Source organism: Cephus cinctus, unplaced genomic scaffold (assembly GCF_000341935.2).
Source record: "Cephus cinctus unplaced genomic scaffold, Ccin1 Ccin1_scaffold0087, whole genome shotgun sequence".
NCBI classification, from domain to species: Eukaryota; Metazoa; Arthropoda; class Insecta; order Hymenoptera; family Cephidae; genus Cephus; species Cephus cinctus.
Window position 1 is genome coordinate 1,081,561 of NW_014332826.1, and position 12,882 is coordinate 1,094,442.

Below are 12,882 nucleotides of genomic sequence, written 5' to 3' on the forward strand. Positions count from 1 at the left end.
TGTTCTCATGAAGGATTCGTGGCTCGATGCTTGTGTAAAAATGCAGTCGGTACGTTCGCGGAACAACGATTCATCCTTATGAGAGTACATAGCATGCCTTACCAGGAAGTCTAGAGCGATTACGATATCGCACGGCGCCACCGATCGCAAAGACTCGCCATTACGCGAGGCGATTGTCTATAGTTATATATACTCGTATATTATACTGGAAGCTAATAAGTCGAGGTTGAAGGTGCTTGAGCGTGACAAGGTTAACAGCCTGCTATTCGAGAGAGGATGGCGCATGAGAGAGGCTTTGCTAATCGACGATTTTCCTTTATGTGCCTGTGGTATAGCGTACCTGATACGTCAGGCACACAGATCGGTCGCCACAGTGCCAAGTTCAAAAGCGTGACGGGTGACACCTGAGCAATTTGCCGGACGTAAATTAAACTGCGTTTTCAGTATCGCGAAAGTTTATGGCGAGGAAGCTGCCTGATCAAAGTCTCATTATGTATAATCTGACGATACGTATAAGATAGTAGCTCCAGATAGGCAGTAGTATTGAGAGACTATAATTTTTTTTTAAATCTACAGACTGAAATTTTACGTTGAATATAATATACTCGATCGAGCAAAACAATCTAGTTGTTAGATATAAGACTGTGCAGTATCTGATTGGACTACCTACCGGACTCTACTGGTAAAATTTTTCATTGCCAGATAATGGAAACGTTATTGGCCAGAAGATATGTCCTACTTGTTAAGGTGCAATCCGTTCTACCTAACCCACCGTCATGCATTGCACTATCGGACAGTTTGCACTCACGAAGCAATCACATTGCAACGGGATCTAGAATCGTTATTCGTTCGCTTTTGCATCGTATCCTCAGATGCACCCGAGCCTGGCCATGGCCAGGATACGCCATCAGGGAAATCACTTTGCTGCTCCGCTTCCTCCCTGTACATATATCTGTACCTGCGAACGCAAATCCTATCGCCACAATTTCCACCATGTAGATGCATGGGCGATTATTTGCCCGGTTGCCATTTGCAATGTTCTTGCCGGTGAAAATTGCGCGAGAGGAAAAAGCGAGAATGTAGGATAAGTGGTGGTCGAGATATTTCTACTGGAGTCATTCCGTATAGGAAAACCCGTCGAAATTTAAATGTCGAATTGGCTTCCGTTATTATTTAGTTCACGTAGTAAATATCGTGGAAGTCGCTGGTGAAGGTTTTCTTCGACTCTAACAAATTGAGACGTTAAAACCTGCATGAGGAAATATGTCTATATGTATACGAAACGTGAAGCAGTTAACGGGAGCTAGAATTGACCCAGTGGTATCATGCGCAAAGAATGAAAGCTATGGAATGAAGTTTAGACTCGAAACCATATACAATACAGATACGTGATGGAATGGTTTATCCGTTCTTTGCCGCTGACTAAGACGCTTCTATTTTGGTTGAATCTTTTTTTAAATTGCGGGTTCCAATGTTCTTTATATAAATGACATTCGTTCCCGTAAGCCTCGATCGTGGGTGCGTCGCGCAAGACGGAAATTCAGAACTTGGCAGAGACTTTCGCGTAGCACGGTATAAATATACAGAGATTTACATGGGATGAGTGAATCATGAATTTGAAGAAAAATAGTGAAGGAAAAATTCTCAGGTCCCACCGAGATTTGAACTCAGATCGCTGGATTCAGAGTCCAGAGTGCTAACCATTACACCATGGGACCTTGGTATTTTTTGTTTGATATCAGACAGTTCAAATTGATTAAAGAACATTTAGTGACACGTGAAAAGTATTACGAGTTTAATCCTTAAAAAATGTTTTTTTTACCATCCCACATTTTCTTCAATTTCATTATAATTGAATTTTCGTTGAACACCATTTGGCATATCTTTAGCTGGAACGACTGGGGTCAACCTTCTTAAACTATATATGGTCTGTCAAATCGACGCCACTAATAAATTCCAACGTGCAACTTCTTTCCTTGATATCGCTTAATAAATACACCGCGGGCCAAGTCGGTCGGCGGAGCAAGGAGGCGAGGAAAAGCCTCGTCGAGGCGAAGTCGCGTAATGCATCTAAGCCAAGCTAAGAGCGGAATTAATAGCCGACTTGTCATAACAGGGAACGATAGGCACCCTGGCAGCCACGAGAAACATTACCCGAGAGATGCAGCCAAGGATAGAGGGAACGAAGCCGCGAGCACCACCCCATGACGAATTTTCTACGTCGACTCTCCTGCGTCAAGCCTCTATTTGAATGACGTATGCAAATGAAGAGATGTACCGCGTCGACCAGCGAAACCCATAAAGTGCATAATACTCTTCCGCGTAAACGGCGCGGAGTGATTAAATAATTAATCCGAAGAAAGCATCCAATTTTTTAAAATAAAAAGTATTCTCATGAAAAAAAGCACAGTATGCACGAAGCCTATCATTTTAATCATAGAAAAAATGTCAAAAGCTATTTAGCAAATTTAAAGATACATATAAGACTATTCACGACAAATTCATCGTCTGAAGTTGGGCTGCGCGTTTGGTATCTATGACTACTTTCATCGTAAATAACCTTATACGTAGAACCTGTGCAGTTATTAAGTTGCACTGTTGTATCCAGGACGCATGATCTACGTTTGCAAAGTGAGAAAAAATGTTCCATTAGGACGTGCAATTTGTAATGTGTATCTATCTGGCCCAACAGTACGATTGTTTAAAACAGTAATAAACTACCGAAAGTTGTCTATGCGCTATCCGTATAGCAGCGGCCGCCTTTGGCCACTTTCGCTCGTACTTAAAAATACAATAAGTTATAGATATACATATACCAATGACAGACGGAAAGTACGTGAGCCTCGGTTAGTCGAGTACAAAGCAAGCGTCCCTCGATAGCTTTTATATTTCTCAGGAGCCGAGAGCGGTGTAGTGTGTACCTTTCTTTCTTGGGATTCCTTGATTTTGCACGTTGACCAGCGTGCGGCCAACTGGGATTCGGGGAGACGAGTTCGAAAGATTTATGGATTTACAAGGATTTCTCAGGATAGAGAAAAGACCAAGAGAAGTGCGGAAACTCAATGTACTTCCGGTATTCTTGACATTGCGCTCAATATGCATACAAATGTCTGCCTGATCGATTCTTGATTCCATTGAAATAATTTTCATCTAAAAATCACACGTTATTTCTTGATTATTCAACGAACAAATATCAGTGTAATATTAAACGTCCCCTTCCTCCCCCCTCTCACTCCAGCTTCACCTACCCCTCTCCGCCACTCTAGTCATATTTCATTACGGGATTCTACAATTAATTGGATCCAGTCTAGCTGTTATTTAATTAATGTCGTGTATCCGGTTGAGTTATGTATTTGTTTCGGACCAGGTAGCGTTCCCTGTTTTCAATTGCTCGAGATCAATATTTCAGGGCATGTCATTCCAGCATGCTCTCTATGGAACTTATTGTACTAGGATATTCCTTATTGAACGTAGCGTGTAGTTGCATTTGCTGTACTGCCGATAACTGTACGTAATTTATTGTTAACGGTAACAACAATTCACCAGATACTTGTTGTAAGCGTAATAACAAAATTAGTCGAAAATGACTAAATTTACCGGGGGAACCCTAACAAAAAATAACGAAAAAAAATATAAGTAAAAGCCGCGAACACCGTTTCGCGTGGTGGGTAGTATTATATAATACTTACGCCAGGAACCATAAACTCATGGCAACAGAGTTCAGTAAACCCGTCTTTACAAAACGTTCAACACGTGATTGATGAAGGGCAAGCTACTATTCTCCATTTAAGTCCAAAACGGTTTGCCCGAGGGATGATAACCACGTGTAACCGAGGCTCTGTTGGTAATGACGGGTTGCATAAGTGGAATAAAATGTATTTCCTACGCGTGAAAATGAAAAAGGAAAGTGCCTGATCATAGGTGGTATAGCTGAACACTCAGCCATTTTCATTACTCCAGCGTACCTAAACGTTGTCGTCTACCCACATGAACATCGTAGAGAAAAATTATAAATTTTCAAGCAACGCCGTTCAAGACATAAGAAAGATCTTGGGATCTCCAACTGTTTTAAACGACGATAAAGAAAAAAGAAGTAAAAACATGTAAAGTGAAAGTTTACCAAAATAGCATTTTTTTGTCGTTCTATATATATATTTCGTATCTACGACGAAAAAAAAAAAAAAAAAAATGAATATCCCACCGCCCTTTTATTACAGCCAACAGCGCTTTAACTACTCCTGAATGGTGTTTATGAACCGCCTCCAGGTTCAGAACTCGATGACCGTCTTTCCAACGGCAATAGGATTTGCTTTATTTCAAGTCACCGTTTACAAACCAGTCATTACTTCTTCGTCACAGAAACCAAGCCGTGACACGGTTTCGAAGAAATTATAACTGGCTGCCTGGAAGCACCTACTCTATCACGAGCTATAATACGCACATGAGAAATGCATACACAGTCGAATGGGTTAGATCAGAGTTCGTATACGATATTCATTATAATTGAACTGACGAGATCTTCGGATAAACACTTACGTATCATTTGAATATACACAGCCGTATTGGCAACAGGCGTGTCCAGGATACAGGTAGATAGGTAAATCGAAACCTTAGCGGAAATCCGATTTATCTGAGCTGTGAGCTACGTGTGCAACAATGTAAGCCTATATTTGTCTACCGGGTCGCACGAAAGCAATATGGCCACTCTTGAATCCGCATTGTAACTTGGCACCTCTTTCCCATCTTTCGCGGTTAATATCGCAAACATGTTTCGTACGTAAAAGCGAGAGTTGAAATTCAATACAAGAGTCGGCATAGCTCGACCGTGCCATGAGAGTGCCGGGAATGTTAATGCCCGGCGCTACCAAGCATAGCGGGTTAAATCCCTAAGAAAGTACCAACGTGCCCGGTGTTATCTCCTGTAAGAAATCAGGGAAAAAAGTGATACGCAGTGGGATACATATATGCGTCTTGGTAGAAAGTAGATCGTAGCTAAGGACAAGGTCGCATGTACTGTGCTTAGGTGTTGCCCAGATCTGGAAACTCTTATCCCATGTAGATCTTCGAGCTTTCACGTAGAATAAGGTAACCGTCGAATCACAGATTGGTAATAGCGACTGTTTTCGATCATTGACAATTTTATATATAGCTATGTCTCAGTTAATAGCGAACCGACTTACAGAACGTGTCCAATGGGTGTTTCACCTGTCACGGTTCGCGTTACTCCGTTGGCTGGTTTCCATCAATTTTAATGGAGACAACGATCGAGCGATATTTACACCACGGGTGTCTGCGCCTCGGGCCAAAAGACGAAAATGAAAATATTAATTACAAAGATCCCGCGAAGATTAGCTCGAGCCGGACTCGGTCCTGACACCTGCAGAAAGTTCTGTCCCGTCTTGCGATCGAGATGAAAGTGCACCTGGTCACCAGGATACTCCTTGCAGTCGTCGCATCCTCCTTGTGTCGACAACGAAGTAGCCATTAGGACTACCCAGTACGATACCCGTTAAGTGCATGAAATTGATATGTACCCAACAACTTCTCGCCATGCAACTCAACCGGTGTGGATACCATTTTAATTTATCAAAGTGGAGCAGATTTGTTTTTATCTCTCTCTTTCTATCTTATTTACTTATGGATATCTTCGTTGGACTTCTTACCGCATCCTTCCTTGCATGAGATTTGCGGTAGAGGGTCAAATCAACACCTTAGTAACCGTCTTGTAAAAATTGATCAGCAATATATGTATACATGATCTCGAGATAAGTAGAAGAGTATAATGAAAAGAAATTTTTTCGAAAATTATCCGAAAATTCTTACCGATATTTTTATTCCGATTAACCATTCGTACTGAACGGAGATGAAAACGGATTTCGCGAATGAAGCAGAAATTATAACGAGTGAGCCTTAAAGACGGAAAGTCAATGATCCTGTATTGTAAAGCTTATCGACACGTTTAAATGATACAGTGTAATGTACATAGTAAAAAATAAAATATAACGATTATCTGATATACATATATAGCATGATAAACCTCTTACGTCTTTCACAATGAAATCGAATGACTTCAATGAAAATAAGTGAAATCCACATCCAGAGGGAAGTCTTACGAAACTCTGCGAAATTTCGCCAAGCTAAGAACAACGACAATCGAGAGAGTCCGTCGACTTTCTAGATGAAACCGATCAAGGATCGACGTTCGGACAAAGGTCCTGTCGGTCCGAACAGCTTCCCTGGTTTGCGAGAAGGATATCCCGCTGGGTGTTGCCACGATTTATACGTAAGTATCGTTCCGATTGACTTGACGCTTATCCGAGGCTTCTCGTACGCCGGAAGTAATCTGTGTTTTCGACCGAGGTCATGTCGCTACGATAGTGACGCTCGCTGGGAAACCTTACCGGGATGCTCATCATAGAAAATAGCACGATCAACTTGGACACTTTGATCGGACGTCATCGAGAGCTCCAAGCATAGATAGTAGCTGTAAGTGCACCTACTTGCTTATAGAAACCTGGAAAGGTACAGTCCATACAACTAATTGCGATTTCGCTCATTGTGTTTCGAAAGTATCTGCTATAATATTAAACAAGAGGTTGAGTGTCTTCAAGTCGGATTAATAATACGCAATCGAACGATAAAGGAAGTATAATTTGATACGGAATAATCCTTTGCTGCATGGGAGATACGGTCTTATTACAGCAGTATCGAACAGCCAATGATAAATTGTACGGAACATGTCTTAGGTATATGCATATATGTATAGTCAAGAATTTTTATTAGTATCATATGAATTTATATAATAGGTGGGTCCCAACTTTACATGTGGATACTACTTAATAACGGTTGCTACTCGGAATCCTACGCTTACAGTGGTAAAGGCATGGCTGTGTATTGAAGCTAACCTGCAATCCTGCTGTTAAAAATAACCCTTTCATTTGGATGACGGCTGTAAAAATACACAGGGGATGTAATACACAGTGGCTTCCCGCCTCGCGATAATTGCCTCTCTGCTCGTGGCGCAGTGAAACTGATTTTAATAACACGGCCGTTTCATTTGCGGTCCAAAGACTCTGTAAAAAGAGTATTACGCCGTGGTTGGAGCGTGGGACAGGGTAGGATAGGGGGAGACGGTCAGTTTGCAGAGGTTTGGCATGGTCTCCGTTTGTTGGCTCTAAAAGTCAATCATGGATCCTCGGACAATTGCTGCGTGAGTCGAGAAAAAAACAGGAGACAGAAAAGGAGTACGCCCATTGAGAAGTATTATTGAGATTTATATCAGCGAGGTCTCATTCCTAGGATAACCTCGGATAACAATGATAGTGCATCGGTTACGCAACGTTTGCCATGCCTCTCATTGAAATTTATGCATCTCTTTTTCATGCTTATCTCTCTTATTACGGTGTCCTAGTGTGTCTAGCAGGTTGGCACACCCACTCGATAGGCACTCTTCAATAATTCATGGGACAGCATGACGAGCAATTCGATACTTTCGACAATGTGAGTTTAATAAATTCCATTGATCAAATTGCCTATTACAGGAGTAGTGAATACTGATAGTTTGGAAAAATTCCAAAAATTATATTCTTATATTTCCATTCTTATCAATAAATCAATATATAAAGTATTAAGTCATCGTAACACCCCATTGATTTCTCAACCCCTCTTCGTGGAACACGTGACTGGTACCTGTTGCATTCTAAAAAGTATCTTCATTACTGTATGCCATTGTCGTGAGCTACGGCATGAGTATTATATTCAAGGGACTTTATTACGTTCAAATCCCAAAGGATATGGCCTCTCCAAAAAATACTGATCTTACAACCCAACCCTGCAGGCGAGGATGGTTAATCCTATAGCAAATAAACGATCCCTTTGAAATCATAAAAGTAATATATTCACAAATCTATTGATATTTATTATGGCCGGAAAACTTTTTATAACACGATGCGGTTACTATAGGTACTTTCTGAGAAGATTTAACACGGATAATGTAATATAGCGGCGTGCTACGCCTGGTACGATCCACTATGTGCCTATTGGTAGCTACCCGTAGCTATAGGTATCGTTTCTAATACCGTATTACTAATTATTCGATGCTATCGCATGATATAGATATACTTGCTATCAGGCATACCAGGGCACGAGACATAATTTTACTCAGCGACCCAGTCGTGAAGATCTGTATAGGACTATATACGTTATATCCAAACAACTAATTTTGTTTAAATATTAAAAATTTTTATATCCATTTGTAATGATATCTGAAAATAATTTTGGCAAATAACAAATTATAAGTTTGGTAAAAATGTTCCTGTGGCTCACGAGAGATGAAACACGATGATAGAATTATATATTGATTGTTATATACTCTCACTGATCAACAATAGCCCATTGTTGGCCAATTTTTGGGGTATAATTATGTCTCAATACTCAGGATAGATACCTATATGCCTAATGTATAAGTGAAAACGTGTTATTACCCAGTCAGTACCGGTGCGTCATTAGTCGTGGTCCATTAATTGCCGAAGAGTTCGGCGCTATTTTGAAACACGATGGGATATCAAGAAAGAAAGTAAAAACGAGCGTATCCCGTCATGGATAGTACAGTCCGAGATAATTGAATCATTCGAGAGGACTAAAAGCAGGTAATGGAGCTAGGATAAGTACTGTATCCCAAGACGTACAGCATGACCTATTTCAATAGCAAGGTATATAGAAAAGCGTTCAAGCATAATATACCACATACGTATATATACATTAATGGTGGGACCTTGCCAAATAAATCTGTCCAAGATAATTTCTCCTTGTTCGCAGGACGACATGCCATCACGTACCTCTTCTTCCACGAGGAGTGAAATTATTGTCATTAGTCCTGTATATCGTCGAATGGCAACAAGAGCAAAATAATTTCGCAAGATTTACATTTGCGAAAAATTCAGAAAATTACAGGGCAACTATAGACCAGCTCGTATACGTATAAAGGTACGAGGCTGAGATTACGAAATTACGATAATAAATATACCTTGCTGGAAATCTATAGCCATATATAACATGAGTCCCGATAATAGATACAAGGGGGATGCTACCAGAATTATCAGGACATTCTTTAGAACGATAAAGATCAGCTGATATTTGTTGTATTGGAATATCGTATGAATTCGTCCCACGTGTCCCGTCTGTTCTCAGCAGATTGATGGACTTTGCCAATATTGCACTGAGCACCTATATAGGTATACATGCTTATACATATACCTACTCACGGTACTCGTGTACCACGTACCGCTCACGTGTCAGTGACTTTTGTCACTGATCGATCGCTGTATGTCCAGTTGAGATTTTACGTGGTATGCGATCTTACAGGCGCGTTGACAAAGTACGGGACAATTTATTCTTCTATATCCACTGGCAGCTACCAGTCGGATGAAAGCATATAGGTAGGAGACGGTGACACTAGATATCTAGCACCGGCTCACATTGAATACGGTCATCGTATCATGAGACTCTACGTACGCAGTCACGTTATAGGTAGGTACGTGCAAGTAGATATAGTCGAAACCCGATAAAGATCAGACGGTATTAATACACGCGGTTCACTTCGGCATAGTCTCGCCACCTACGCCCTCCTAGGATAAGATCTTCGTTTCAAAAGTTCAGGTCAGAAAATATCAGAGTGTCGTGTCATTGTCATTCACACTTTATAAAACTCATTGATCTGGACGTGACACATCATTGCGGAATGTTTAATTCGTAGCTAAACGGTCTGTTCCGGGCGGCGGAGACACCAGGAATAACGGAATTGAATGTTGATCCTATTTTCTCTTGTCGTCGGTCGGGCTCTTTTATTTCTACTTGTACATCTCCTTCTTCTCTATTAGTCCATCTTGGTCTCCTTTGACTTCCACTCATGCTAAATAACGAATAGGGACGTTTCATTGGAAGTGGCAGCCATTAACTGGAATCAATTTCTATCTAGAGACGTTACACGGCAACGCGTCACGATAGCCGCAACGATTTGAATCGGCCAAAATCCCAGCAAGACTCTAGTCCGTGAGTTTCGAGAATTTCTGAATGTATATAGAAAAAAGAGCGAAGCACAGTGAGGGCAACGTCGGAGTCAAGCCGCTGCGAGATCGCCGAGTAGTGCCTGACTGTCCTATGTTAAATCATTTATTTACAAAGGATACCGGTGCGCCTATAGCCGGGTGGGACTTTCTAATGGTAACACTGAAGTGCATCGCGCACGTGACTTTTGTTCCTTTGTGTATGAGGTCGCATCGCTTACCGGGCCGTGATTTATACGATCCCCAAGAGGACGTTCACTCAGAAGCAATAAGGAGCCGCCTCCAGGTTCCATCCACGCAGTATCACGTCACTTTTCGACCTACTGGAGTAGGTACTTACTTACCCACCTACCTGACTGCCTACCTACCACCCTGCCAGCTCGGTAGACATTACCTGGGGATACTGCTTCAGTTACCATTGCCATTCTCATCGGTATGGGAAACATCGGTATAGGGAATGACGCGTTAGAACAGCACCTAATGTACCAGACAGAACGATACATGGGTAGTTTATCGTTCAGGACTCCGTCGAGAAGGACTTTTATGCCGTATCGCATGAGAGAATCCTGGGAATGGTTTTCTAACGGTCCAGGAGGCATTAGCACCTGATAAGTATTCCCTCGAAGCACGCATCCTCTCCTTTGTGCAGTATAGCTTTCAAGAAACAATTAATATCACTTGGAGCACTCAAGAATTAACTTTAAATTCATCTCACGGTTAAAGAATAGTTCGAACTGATGACTAATTCTCAAGATCATCATCTGGACCAAGTCTAAAAAAACAGAGACGGCAATGCCGAATGGGTTATTTTACCGAATTCGTATGGCAGCGCCTATTCTTGTACCCCTGCGACATCGGATTGTGCACAGTTCCAATTATAGTGATATATCGACAAGTGTGATCCGCAGGCACTGCCGGAGTATGTAAACTACACGTGTGCGGAGACGAGGGAAGATCAGGAGAGCCAGGAACAAGCATGTTTTCTCAGCCCGAGGTGAGAACGTAACGCACGAACGTAACACGAACGGCTTCGTGGGCCGATTTGTTGGATTAGAGAAGAGCGCGCCACAGTCATCGGTTAAGATGAAGATGAAGATGAAGATCGGAGCGAGGTCGGTGGTATTTCGTTGGCGAGTGCGGTGACCGCCAGTGTTCTTTCAACACAGGAACGCCGATCGGCGCCCATCCCGTCCAAGACTCAAACCGATCGAACGATTGTTTTGATTTATGTCGAACTGTTTCACGTGATGATGCAGCGAAACGCAGTTCCCGATCCTAAACCTAACCCCTGACCCCAATCACGTTCTACGAACCTCTCAACGAATTGGAGCATACATAACGAATATGGTCTCATCGTCTGTATCATGAATATTATTAATTCTTATTGCGAGATGTCGGATGCTGGATCCTGGTGAACCTTCGGACGATTAACTGAACGAGAAATTTTATTAAAAATCTTTCTTCAAACAGAACGACGATGTGATTTCTTGGGATGACTTTGAACTTGTTCCACTCTCTTTCTCCCTCTCTATCCCCATCGCCGCCTCTCTCTTTCTCTACAGGGAGAACAAGGGAGATAAACACTTGTACATCGTTTTATCGAGAAGATCCTAACGGAAGAGGATGTTCCTCGGGCGGTTTGGTTTAAACGAATGGTGCAACCAGTCAGGCTTTGACCTCGGGTTAAAATAATGAATGCACTACGGCCAACGCTATTTCTACTATTAACGTTCATATTGCCCAACCGTTTGGTCGTCTCGTTTAGGCCGGTTAATAATAATTGAAATGCGCCTCGTCTTCGCTCATGAATTCGTGAACAGTTAGGGCTGCTGACTTTTTTGCATCTTCGATACTGAAACAGCACAATAATAAATCCCAATGCATTCGCGTACCCTCGTAATGGAGAGTCCAGGTCGCGTATAGGTGCATACGTGTGTATTGTGTTAAAAAATTGTGGGAAACATTGACCGAGAGAAAGTCGGATGCATCGGTTGCACCGAAAGATTAGCCGGCTAAAGTAACCGAGCAATCAATGCACAGTCGGGTTCCATTACTGCAGGGAGCCATTGGAATAATACTACACGAAGTTTAGTGGTCGATTTACAGTTAGAATTTTTTTAATACTTCCTATGGAGATTGTTGGTGCTTTAGTCGTTTTTAAATCAATTGTATTACGTTTTTATATTGCGCGTAAATAAGTAAAATTGTTGTATCCTACTTTTTTATAATTTCCTACAATCTTTCTTTCGCTTTTTTTTTCAGATGCACTTATGCACTGTTACTTCCATTTATGTCATTTTTACGCTGCACTTCTTAAGCTACCGACCAGTAACCATGTATTCAGCCGAAGCAGACGGTGAAAGTGCACGGTGTAGCTTAATTGAAGTATTTTTAGCTCGTAAATGAAAACAGACATTCTGCATATTGTTTAGTAAGAGTAATCGTCGATAGACGTAAGCTCCATGGACTGCTTGCATAATACGAATAACGTGCATATAATGAAAAAGCGAATGCCATAAGTTCTATTAAAATCCTGCTAGACCACGCATAACGATACCGGATCTATGCTTTAGGAATTTCTATATGTGTATACTGTAGGAGACAAAAAATACAAAACGTTACCAATGTGAAACAGAGAAAAAGTATCGGCTGACCATCACCTTACGACCTTGCATGTTTCTTGTTAAAAAGAAAAATTAGAATTTCACTCCGGATGAAAAAGTGAAAAAGCACGTCGCGACCATCCACGTGAAACAAATAAGACATTAACGAGTGACAAAAATCTTTCGACTCGCTTTTAAGCAGACTCGTCATGCTT

General features: G+C 41.5%; 1 non-coding gene across 1 annotated transcript; it reads right to left on the bottom strand.

Annotated features, from left to right (window-relative positions):
* Nucleotides 1-1,646: 1,646 nt before the first annotated feature.
* Nucleotides 1,647-1,718, bottom strand: Trnaq-cug. Its single transcript has one exon. It is a non-coding gene; the product is annotated as a tRNA-Gln (tRNA).
* Nucleotides 1,719-12,882: the final 11,164 nt, after the last annotated feature.